Below are 10181 nucleotides of genomic sequence, written 5' to 3'. Positions count from 1 at the left end.
CCTAGGATGAGAGTAGTGCTGGGAGCAATAGTAGTAGATTAAGGGACTTGGTGGAGTCAAGGGAATTCTTGAGGAAAGTACGGATAGATATGGAAGGTAGTATGGGCCCGTACTACTGAAAGCAGAGGATCCGTACTCGATTCAAGAAGGGCTGAGATGAGACCAAGAAACTTGTAGTGCATATGGGATCCCTCGTCAGTGAGGAATATTCAGATGGGTGTTATGATATGTTTGCAGCATGGTGATGCTACGAGCTAGACTAGTGGGCGGTGCGGGCGCCGGTGAGGGATCAGGCTCGGGTTCAGGAGCCAATCAGCTCGAGGAGCAGATGAGAAAGTTTGTATCAGCTGAGGTTACGTGTGGTATCTTGGACCAGACTCCTTTGATCTTTGGCACGGTCAAGGAGGGAATTTTGGAGCTTTTGGATAGCCGCCTCGAGGCCTTTCGGGCCGAGATCGCTGCAGGGCAGTTAGGGGCTCCTCAGGGGCCGAATGCTTGTGGATCACTGGGATCCCTCGGTAGGAAGGATTCCGTTAATAGCTTGAGTCGTCAGGGGACAGAGATGGGGTACGCACCTGGTATTCAGGAGAGTTCGCTACACGATTGGATCGTGGTGGAGGTTTCACGAGTCTTATTTGAGGAGTTACCCGACTTTATTGAGCGTGTTACAGACAGGGTAACCGCTGGGTTTCAAGATCAGATAGCGACTGCGCAGACGGGTGATGGGATAGTCGGGGTAACTCGGGAGCAAGAGTTTAGTTTGGATGTGCAGTTAGGGAAGAGGAAGCGGACTATTAGTCAGACTCAACGATCTGAGCAGTCGGACGCTGCCAGGGCTGATGCAAGAGACCTGGGTGGTCGTGAAGGGTGTGCAAGGGATAAAGGGGCACATGAGAATGTTCGCAGCAGGTCGCAGTGCGGTAGGTGTGGATGGAAGGGTTACCTCCGCCGAGAATGCACATCGAAGGAAGAATTGTGTCTTCGTTGCCATCAGCCTGGTCATTTCAGGGCGAATTTCCCCCGCAAAGTTGTTAGGGCAGCTCGTGTTTCATCACAGGTGCTTCGGCAGGGAGAGGGAGTTCGGGCTTCAGTGCCCATGGTCCCGGAGGAAGTTAAGATCGAACCGCAATAGATCGTTGGTATGTATTCCAACTCAGTTTCTGTTTATGATTTTATTGTGATGGTACTGCATCGTCATTGGTACGGTTATTTGATAATTTTTGGCCTGCTTGTGATCGAGTCATATGCCATCTGCATACCATGGAAATCTGGAGTAGTGGTTCAGGGAGGTTACCTTTTAGAGTGGGTTCTAGGGATGCGGTTGTTGTAGCAAGGATGATTGGAACTCGGGAAGGGTTATGTTAATCTTCAAGAGCGAATCAAATTTGCTCTTAGTGAGTCGTGGATCACTAGCAGCAGTAAGTGTTGGGTTATCAGCAAATTGGTTATTGGATGATAGGAAGGATTGGGAATCCTTTTCAAGCAATAATATGTAAGGAATTAGCAGGATCAAAGTGGGGGAGAACCCTCCAAGTATTCAGGAGCAGTAGCATGCTAAACCTGGAGGAGTTAGTGACCTTCGAGAAGGAAAGGAAAGCAGTCTGAGGGGCTGTGTGGGCAGAGGACTTCATGAGTTGAGAATTTTGGAAACTTCCCAACGTTGAGTTAGTATATTCATGTTAGTTGATGGATGGTTTCGGAAACCAGGTCGGAGGATCGCCAGCAGGACTCAAGTGAGTCAGGAAGAAGATTATGTAAACGTATGGCATGGGATGCTTTCGGATTGTAGTCAGTGGTAGAGACATCATGGAGAGTGTGGTAAGACTGCGGGACAGCTGCAGCATTTGTTAGTAGCCAATTAGAGGAGTGTGGGCGAGGGTCCGTATCTCTTAAGTCAGAGGAGTGTGGGCGATGGCTCGTATCTCCTAGTTAGCAGAGTTTGGGCGGGGCCCGTATCTCCTAGCTAGCATGATAGAAATCAGGAAAGGATAGTTCGTTAAGATTTAATATGAGGTTGGCCTGCATAGCCCTAGAGAGGTGAGAACTTGGAAGAGGCCGCTCCAAGACATAGTTGGATGAGACCCGTGGGCGAGGCCCGTATGTTGGTAGCAGCGCAGGTGGGACCTGGTAGAGACCTTATGGTCAGGATAGGGTATCGAGGATCCCAGAGCTTATAGAGTTAGAGTGGCAAGGTAGATAGAACAATTTAGATAGCCGAAATTCCTTCTGAAGTCGTTGGGAGCGACTGTGCGATTGAACTTGGGTTCAGTAACCGGTGGAAGTCCGGTAACCCAGTTAATGGCAGATTAGTTGGGACCAGGGTGGTCTCGGTTTATCCTGAAGGCAGATAAGAGATATCAGAATCTTCAGTCAGAGGTAGTAATGATAAGAGAAGTTTGGTGTGGGGCAGCTAGTTGACCGAGGAGTGCTACGCCTCTCACAGCAGGGTTAAATAATCTCAGAGTGAAGGGTTTGACCCTATTGCGCAGCTCTCGTATGAGTCTAACCGTTGCAGGGATGAATCTTTTACTCGAAGGATTATCTGATCCATTTGCTGGGATTGGTTTTCAGCACCAGGATATAGTAAGAGGGAGCATTCAGTGGGTATCAATGAAGTAACCAACACTGGGAGTGGCTGGAGGTGTAGATTTAGCGAAGGATATATCATTCACAAAGATAGAGGAGGTTGTTGTTTATGGAAAGTTGCCTTGGGAAGGCCAGTGAACGCGCAAGGAGAATGGGGTGAACCTTTGGGATGTTCAGCATAAGTACTCGGGGAGTACCGGGAGGTTTGTCGGTTGGGAAAGAGCCGTGTCCTCAGGATTGTTGGTGATTAGAGTGCTCTCGAGGACTGTATCTCTAAGGATTAATTTAGCAGAAAGACCGGACGGATGGTCAATATAAGTGGTCCTTCGGGGATCAGACCCAGTAGGTGATGTATGCATCGGGAAGGAATATGGTGAGCAGAGTGCATGAGAGTTGGCCGTAGCGGACTTCGAGAACGAAGTCTAGTTTAAGTGGGGGAGAGTTGTAACACCCTGTTCTAAAAGCATTCATTTATGGATTTCAGAGGCCAAGGCCAGGGGCGTTTTGGTCTTTTATGGGATTTGAGTTGTTATTCGAGAGGTTTTCGGGCCAGGGTGTGTCGCTAGAAGCGTAGGGCTTCTCGCCACCTTTTCGTGGATATAAAGTTCGTCGGAAACGGACTTAGAATGAAGGAGTTATAGTACTTTGAAGTGATTGACATTAATGGTCCCTTAATGAAAAAGTTGGCAAAAAGCATCATGCATGCAAAATGGAAGGCGCGTGGGTACGCCCAACGTACAAAGGGAAAAGGGTCGCGGGTTTTTAAGGCGTACGCCCAGTGTCCAGATACCCTAATTTTAGGGTCAACCACTATATAAGGAACATAATGGCCCAAACCCTAGCCTCCTTATCTGTCCCTCCACCCCAGAGAAACCCTAGAACGCCTCATCTCTCCATCCTTGGGTGATTTTTACTCCAAGAAGCTCTCATTTTGGTGGTGTAAGCTTGGAAGAGGAAAAGAAGATTGGCAAGGAGGAACCTTGGAAGATGGAGCTCATAAATCAAAGATAGCATCATCTTTTGGAACTCTTTGGAGGTATAAAGCTCACAACTTTACTTAAGGGTGCTTAGATCTAGTGTGGTTTAGTTATGGATTAGTTTTTGGTCCAAAGGTGGAAGCTTTATAGCTTAAATCCGATTTCCAGGCCTAGGGTTGCCACCCTTGGTGCTAAATGACTCCCTAGAGCAGAAAGTTGATACCTTGATGGTCTTAATGGAGCCATGCAAGAGATAGGGCCATTTTCATGGAACTAGGTTGTCATATTTTGAGTTTGGGCTTATTTGATGAGTTACAAGCCATCAAGTATGCAACTTTATGGATTAAGACGTGGAAGAGGACCTGGATCTGAGTTTGTAGCCTCTGGAACGGAGTATTAAGCACTTAATGGAAGAGTGGCTTAACAGGGCTGTACGCTGGGCGTACAAGGAGGTACGCACGGGGTACAAGCCACCAGCCAGTACGCTTAGCGTAGATAGGAGTACGCCCCGCGTACTCTGCCAGTTTGGGCTTTGCATCATTGGCCTCAGCGTGGGCTGTGCTTTGGACTCTTGGGCCTTTAGGTCATAATGGGCCATCAGGAGTTAGTTACTATGGGCCAAACATATGTTATGGGCTTAAGGTAAGGCCCATTAAAAGGTTTGGGCCCAATGTAGCAAATTGGGCAATTAGTAGGCCACTAGTGGGCTTGGGAAGCTCACATAGTATTGGGCTTTGTGTATCATGGTAGTGGACTCTGGATATGTATCAAGTGAACTAGGAGGGGTAGAATGGTCATTCTACCCTATGAAGGATTATTGAATTGGACTAAGTGATGTTTTGGTATTAATAGATCGGGGAGCCAAAGGATCAACAGTTCAGGAATTGCCAGTTAGCAGCGAGAGGAGTATCAACAAGGTTTCTTCAGTGCAAGGTGAGTCTCCTCACTGTGTGAATGGGTCTAAGGCCACAATGACGGATCATGTAGTTTATGAGTAGGAGGACCCGGGGGTTAGCCCTAGGTACCGTATGCTAGTATGATATTCTGGACCAAGGTCCGATACCGGGCGGAAGCCCGAGGAATGGTTGTATGTTAGATTATTCTTGTTGTCTGTGTGATACTTGTATGTACCTGGTAGGGAGGTGAGTGTGGGCGAGGTCCCGTATCTCACCATTAGCAGAGTACGGACGGAGTTCTGTATCTCATTAGTAGTAGAACATGGGCGAGGCCCGAGATAGGAGAGAGGTGAGTGTGGGAGGGGGCCCTTACCTCACTAACAGCATGTCAGGGGCGGGGCCAAAAATAGGTGAGGCCTTATAACAGAAATATAGTATAGTATGTTTATTTGATGCATTATTTGTGATATTATTTGCTTGTGTATGTTTAGCGGGCGAGGCCCAGAGAGAGGCGGGGCCTAAGAAAAACAGATTTGTATACCGAGCGGGGCTCGATGCCAGGCGGGTCCTGATGCCGGGCGGGGACTGATGCTAGAGTTAGTCCGATGTCGGGCAAGTCCCAATGTAGCGGGCGGGGGCCCAGTATGTGGTTGTATGTGGTAGATTGGGGAACTCACTAAGCTTCGTGCTTACGTTTTTCAGTTTTGGTTTCAGGTACTTCCGGTAGCGGAGGGAAGAGCTCGGGGTGATCGCATGGCATACACCATTGTTTATTCAGCCTGGGATGTTTTGCTCGGATAATTTGATATACATTGATATGATGTTTGACATACTATGACATGTGTTTTGGATAACTCTGGTTTACCTAATGATTTTAAATGAAACTTTTGGACCTGATTCGCTGGGATGTTTCACTATGGTAGGAGTAGATACAACCGATTTACCCTTGAGACCAGTTTCAGTTGTCCTCAAAAGTCCTTGAAGTTTGCTAAGTGTGACCTCCTCCTTGTTCATATGATAGGTCATACAGAACTGATCATAACATGGAGGTAAGGAGTGTAGTCTGATATCAATAGCCAGCTCCTCAGGGAAGTTCACATTGAACTTAAGCAATCGGTCCACAAACCTTTGCATCTTCTACAAGTGGCCCGTGATGGGTTCACCATCCTTCATCCTGGTTGTAATCATGGAAGAGATGATTTCATACCTCTCTTGACGAGCACTCTGATGGTATTTTTCCATCAGGTCCTGTTGCATCTCATAAAGGTAGAAATCTTCATAGGATTTCTACAGTTCTGCTGTCATGGTAGCCAACATGATACACGACACCTTAGTGGCATCCTTCTCTTGGCTAGTGTACTCAGCAATCTCCTCTGGAGTAGCAGAAGACTCATCGATTTCCTCCAGTTCCTTGTATAGGACATATACCTAGTCCTCATAACAAGTGACCATCCTGATGTTCCTTATCCAATCATTGAAGTTGGAACCATCAAAGATGACTCTCCCACAAAGGTTAATGAGAGAGAAGGAGCCAGAAGGGTTTGAGCCAGAAGCATTGTTGGAAGACATCTGAAAAGGAAGAAAGACAAGTTTAGATTAGATATAGAATCCTTAATAAGACACCCAAATGAAATATTAAGGCTAGGACCCAACACAATATTTTATAACTTGGAAGAGGGATGCCGTAATCCAAGCTACAAAATATTTGAAGGTAGGTAAATGACGATTTACAAATTTTCACCATGAAAACGAAATAGATTATTAGGTTTTAACTGGATTGAAACTCCTAGATCTTTTGAGATTCATTGAACAATTCAATGGCATGTTCAAATCTTGATTATGCCCTTTAAGTGTCTGACTGGTATACCGACGATCACAAACAAGGTGTGAATAACCATACAAAATTAACTTGGTACTCTTAATTTTATCACCTAACCGACATGCCAATTAACCACACACGCTCCACCGATCTATTATAAACCTTAAGCCACCCTTTTCCACCCTTGTTAAGTCCAAGTTAATGTGTCGGTAAACCACACACGCTCCACTAACGATTTTAGAAAGGTGCAAAGTGTAATTTTATGGGTTAGCATCAATTTCACATTTTCCTAAAGTAACTAAGATTGGGAATTCATAAAGGGTTTAGTTACTTTACGATCATTAAACTTTTAATGAGAATTATAGTCTTTGTCCTACCCGTTCGGCTAACGACCCTCCACCAGTCAAGGAAGCGGTGGGTGAGAGTGGACACCCATTAACCTGCCATTTTATAAGCAGCAACCTTATACCCCCCTTATAGACTGGCTTCGTGAATAAGGCCTACTAACGGTACCACTGACTCGATCTTATACATATATATATTATTAACTTATAATACTATAAAGTATAAGGTTTGAATTTTAAACCTTTAAAATTATAGGGTTTGAAATTAAAGTTTTTCTAAAATGACTTTACAAATTCCAAAACTTGAGGGCAAGTTTGAAACTATTCAAAACTTTTCATTTCTATAACTTATGAGTTTTAATGGATTTAAAGAAAAGACTTTTGGAATTCCATAACTTGAGGACAAGTTATGGAGTCCATTAATTGGCATTTAGATCAAGAATTACACTAACAAACAATTTGCAAATAATTCCTATGATCTACCAAACTTATAAGCATGAACATTCATATCAACAATTTTCATGAATCACATAAACATATATAAAACTTGAAACTTTGATAATAACCTTTGAAAATGGATCAGCATAATCATTACCACGTCAAAAACAGATTTTATAAGTCCAAAACAGTTTAGGGTAATGATTCTAGTCCAATTCCAGCAACAAAACTCGAAATTATGCACTCAGGGCCACCTACTCGCTGAGTGCAAGAACCTACTCGACGAGTAGGATGATCATTCACTTGGACTCGTCGATTCCCCCCATGGACTCGACGAGTTCACTAAACAGTGAGCAAAAGTTTGACTTTTTTTTTTTTGCAATTTGCATCAACTATAATGAAAACAAGCTTAGGCTCTGATACCACTGACGGGTTTTGAGCATTCTAACACTCCTATGGTGTACATGCTTCCCTAGAAACCTTGGATCTATGTTTTCTCTAATATACATGAAAATTTGATTTTCCAAGGTTCTGATCCTAACTAGCATGTGATTGGGGTACATGAAATATAAAAACTAGTAGAATGACATACCTTTCTTGTTGCTTGAGTTCCTTAAGACCTTGTGAGCCTAGCACCCCAGATGTGATGCCTTAAATGCTTCACACAACACCACAACTCTTGGAATAACTTGAGAGAAGTACACTTGAGCACAAAATCGGCTAGCCCTCCTTTCATAGTCTTAGTGGCCGATTTTTGCTTGCCATGGAGCTCTTTATATAGTGTGCCACATGTAGGGTTACACCATGTAAACCCTAATGTTCATGGCTTTTCATTTCCTCCATGACCCATGGGTTTTAACCTCCATGGAGCATCCATGGAGCACCCAGTGATACTTAGCCCAATCTAGTGAATCATGGATCATAAGCCCACTATATAAGAATGAATGATTTACATAATCAATCCCCATATATTTAATTAGTCTCTTTTGATCAAAAAATTAATTCCAAATTAATTCTTGATCAATACTAATTAAATAATATGATTTCATATTAATATATTAGAACTTATAATATATTAATAAATCAAAAGTGTCCGTTTCTCATTTTGTCTATCCAATTGCGGCGATGTCATGCAACCCAAATGGACCATGCCATGCCGGGTCAAGTACATACCAAATATAGTTACAGACTTAGACACCTTATCCAACACTCGGCGAGTTGACGAGTTACTCAGGTAACTCGACGAGTTGCTGGATGCACTCGAGGAGTCGAGGTCAACATGAACTGTTGACCCTGACTTTGACCAGGGTTGACTTTGAGGGCATTTATGGTATTTCGGGATTTTCACAAGTTAATCACATGACGATTATAGGTAGTTGAGTTGGAGCAGTGCGTGAGACTTATCTGATCTTATCTTGTTAGTTCAAAATTCACGAGAGGTGAGTTTTCTCACTATACCAATGGGTATAAGGCACCAAGGCCGGCCCATTTTATGATATGTGGATTGTTGTTTGATTATGTGTTATGTGAGTATGACCCTTACAGGGAAGACCATGGGGGGACCCCATGACGCTTGGATGTAACACCATGTGGGGGAGCCCATGGCTTTTCTAGTAAAGACCATGTGAGGAGCCCATGACACTTGGATGTAAGACCATGTGGGGAAGCCCATGGCTTTCCACCTAAAGACCATGGGGGAGCCCATGTCACTTAGGTGTAAGACCATGTGGGGGAGCCCATGACATCCTGGAGTAAGACCTTGGGAGGAGCCCACGACATCCTTATATGTTTGTATGCATGGCTTGTATGGTTTATGTAGCTTTTATAGCTAATATGGATTATGTGGATTGTGTGGGGTATGCTCTGGGGAACTCACTAAACATTAGCTTACAGTTTGTGGATTTGTTTCAGGTACATCTGAGCCTAAGGGCAAGGGCAAGGCTTGATGACGCGGCATGCACTCTCTCTCCGGCGTTTTTATGTGACACTTTGATGATTGGAATAATAATGTTATTGTTACGAATTTGAAAACAAATGTATTTGAGATTTTATGGTTTATGGAAAATGTTTTTGACTTTTTAAAAATGAAAAATTTCCTTCGAAAATTGGGTCGTTACAGAAGCGAAGCGCTGCCTGTGTTTGGAGTCATCACTTTAACAAGTGAGTGCATAGTTACTTTCATCTTACACATAGATATGAAGTATTTAATATTAATACGTGCTATATGTGCTTATTATTTGTGTTCTTGATATTTATGCTAGATGAATGATTTATACCTGTTCTACTTGATTTAAATTGTATATGTATTTTTATTCCTATAAATATTTTGGGTAAAGATGGGTAGATGAAAGATGAGATGAATGATGAGAGATGAAAGATGATATAGATGATGAGATGTGAAAGATGATGAGAAGCGTTGACCTTAACGATGATCCAGTCATCTAGCAGAGTATAGATGACGACCAAATACTATTCTAGATAGTCCAGTGCAATGCTAGCAGGCTGACAACCTGTAGGTGTTTTTGAACTATGTGTTCACCAGATGTACACTAAAAACCCTGGAAGATATGGACTTACTGCCTTATGAATGGACATTGGTACCTATTGATTTAGTGCCCTATAGTTTATCATTGGTAGCTATGGACTTAGTGTCTTACAAATGAACATTGGCAGCTATGGATTTAGTGCCTAATAGATAACATCGGCATCTATGGACTTAGTGCCTGTTAGAAAAACCCTGGGAGCGATGGACTTCGTGCCTATTCCTTAGGACAATTTTTAGGAATAAATATGGAAGAATAGATGATTCTTCGGGTAGATCATTAAGAATAAAGAAGATAATGGGGATGGGTATATGGGTTAATTGTTCGACATGAACTATGTGAAGAAACAAATTAATTATATTATTGTGGGTTGAAAACCCTATGTACTCACCAGATTTCCCAACCTGACCCACTCGGTATATTTTTATCACAGGTATTAATGTGAAGATACATTACACTGAGAGATTAAAGGAGATGTAAATCATTAGTGTAAATGAATGTAAGGTCTGTTTATGCTTATGTTTCTGTATTGACGATGACATCCCAATGTTTTAATGTAAATAAAATACATTTATTTG

Source organism: Lactuca virosa, chromosome 3 (assembly GCF_052849685.1).
Source record: "Lactuca virosa cultivar CGN04683 chromosome 3, Lactuca_virosa_CGN04683_v6, whole genome shotgun sequence".
NCBI classification, from domain to species: Eukaryota; Viridiplantae; Streptophyta; class Magnoliopsida; order Asterales; family Asteraceae; genus Lactuca; species Lactuca virosa.
The sequence above is the reverse complement of the archived record's forward strand: the minus strand, read 5'-3'. Positions refer to the sequence as shown.